Below are 2,983 nucleotides of genomic sequence, written 5' to 3' on the forward strand. Positions count from 1 at the left end.
GGGACTAGGCTTTATGTTATTGTTCAGGGGTTTTCCAAAATATACTAATCTACACATTTAGCCCAGTACATCACTTCCTATCAATGAACCCTTTTTTTAGCTACATTTCTGGTGAAGTATTTTGACCAATTAGGGAAATGATCTAATAATTACGTTAGGATGTTTTGGCTTTATTCAAGCCAGAAGATTGCAGGACATTTGGTTAGAAGAGTGACTCTGACATAATGCGAATCTAAAAGTACTGTTTCTTATATTCTACAGCGACAGCGAGTGCTGTAGTAACACATACATCTTTTGACTTCTCTTAGTGCTGAATTTCTAGGAAAAGCCCCTGCAGACATATAACTCGCATAAATAAATAGCTGCGGTAATAGCATGCTTATTCAATGGACATATTCATCTGTTTATGTTTAGGCAGTGGGTTTAGGTAACTGTAAGACATGTGGAAACCAAATGTAAAAAATGTAAAATCATAACCTAAAATGGACGTGAACCTGTACTTCTGTTATCTTAAAACAATACATTGTAGCTGCAACATTTTATTGAATGAAGTTTGCCTCCACTTTTCTGTTTTCGGGTTTTGGGGGAAAACAACTGAGTCAGTGGTCAAAGAGGTTCAAGATATAACTACTATGTGTTACACCATGTAACTGTCTAGGGCTGCCAATCAAACTTATAACAACTAAAACGCTCCGTCTCTCACCAATCCCCACTAAACTATGTAACTGTCTAGGGCTGCCAATCAACTCACCAATCCCCACTAAACTATGTAACTGTCTAGGGCTGCCAATCAACTCACCAATCCCCACTAAACTATGTAACTGTCTAGGGCTGCCAATCAACTCACCAATCCCCACTAAACTATGTAACTGTCTAGGGCTGCCAATCAACTCACCAATCCCCACTAAACTATGTAACTGTCTAGGGCTGCCAATCAACTCACCAATCCCCACTAAACTATGTAACTGTCTAGGGCTGCCAATCAACTCACCAATCCCCACTAAACTATGTAACTGTCTAGGGCTGCCAATCAACTCACCAATCCCCACTAAACTATGTAACTGTCTAGGGCTGCCAATCAACTCACCAATCCCCACTAAACTATGTAACTGTCTAGGGCTGCCAATCAGAAAACGCTCTCTGTTTGACCCTACATATTAATAATCAAGTACATGTACAGCAACTTTTGTAATGAAATACATGTACAGAAACTGTTGTATGGTTCAGAAGAGTATGAATGAAAACTGACATTGAACCAAATAGCTACAAACATGAAGCCTAATACATTGATAGAGAATTTAGATAGTATTAGTAGATGCTATGTACATTACTAATCAAATATAAAGCCACAGACAACACACATGTTGTGCTTCATTGCACAACACGGCTTGCTGTACATCACTGTGTAATAATACCGCTGCAATACTCTGTGGTTAATTCAATTTAAGGAACAATCTACTTTAATGTCACCATGTCAGTGATGACATGCCATGAATCGTAACTCAAATCATTGTGATCAAACTTGTGACGGATATTAGGTCATGGGGAAAATACTCGTTAGTGGTTTATTTCTTCTTCTCACCCTAGGAGATATTTCATCAGTCAAGACGGGTTTATTTCTTCTTCTCACCCTAGGAGATATTTCATCATATTTTATTTCCGGCCCATCCGAGCACATTACACAGGCCTATGCAGTTTCAGTGCAACACATTTCGAATAGTATTATATGTATATACGGGGGGGAGTATTCTCGCCAAACCCCAGTATAAATAGAGTCTAAATACCCACTGGGCAGAGACGTCAATTCAACGTCTATTCCATGCTGGTTCAACGTAATTGTGTTGAATTGACGCGGGAAACAACATTGATTCAACCAGTGTGTTCCCAGTGGGTAGAGTTTGGTCTTAAGCTTTCCAAACAAAATGGGGATAATGACCTTGAAAGACCAGCTACAATCTGGTGACCTCCAGGTGATAATCATCTAGTCTGTTATGATGATGTGGGAGCATGTAGCAGCACTTTGTGGCAGTAGAGCAGAAAGATGACTCATGAACAGAAACCTGGACGAGGGACTTTCTTCCCCGATGAGCACACAGCTGACAGCCCACTCTGTCCTCCATACACACTAGACCTGAGCAGCAGTCTGCAGCTGGGAATTATACAGGTGTTGATCAAACTGGAGGAAATCTCTGTCCCCTAACATGTGGGAGTCAGCTGAATGTAACAACCATAAAACGATGGAAATGAAAACCATTTTGCAGGTTTTACTAAATAATTTCGTCCATCCTAGCCATGTTTCCTCATCTGCTTGCATCCATCCTAGTCACATTTCCTCGTCTGCTTGCATCCATCCTAGCCATGTTTCCTCATCTGCTTGCATCCATCCTAGCCATGTTTCCTCATCTGCTTGCATCCATCCTAGTCGCATTTCCTCATCTGCTTGCATCCATCCTAGCCATGTTTCCTCATCTGCTTGCATCCATCCTAGTCGCATTTCCTCATCTGCTTGCATGAGCCTCCCCTATATCCTGTTGTTCTGGTCCTTCCTTGTCTATGCTAGTCTACCAGTCTGTCATCCTGCCCTCTAACAGACTAACTATACCACAGGTTAATATAGTCTACCAGTCTGTCTATCCTGCCCTCTAACAGACTAACTATACCACAAGTTAATATAGTCTACCAGTCTGTCCATCCTGCCCTCTAACAGACTAACTATACCACAGGTTAATATAGTCTACCAGTCTGTCTATCCTGCCCTCTAACAGACTAACTATACCACAGGTTAATATAGTCTACCAGTCTGTCTGTTCTGCCCTCTAACAGACTAACTATACCACAGGTTAATATAGTCTACCAGTCTGTCTATCCTGCCCTCTAACAGACTAACTATACCACAGGTTAATATAGTCTACCAGTCTGTCTGTTCTGCCCTCTAACAGACTAACTATACCACAGGTTAATATAGTCTACCAGTCTGTCTGTT

Source organism: Oncorhynchus keta, chromosome 28 (assembly GCF_023373465.1).
Source record: "Oncorhynchus keta strain PuntledgeMale-10-30-2019 chromosome 28, Oket_V2, whole genome shotgun sequence".
NCBI classification, from domain to species: domain Eukaryota; kingdom Metazoa; phylum Chordata; class Actinopteri; order Salmoniformes; family Salmonidae; genus Oncorhynchus; species Oncorhynchus keta.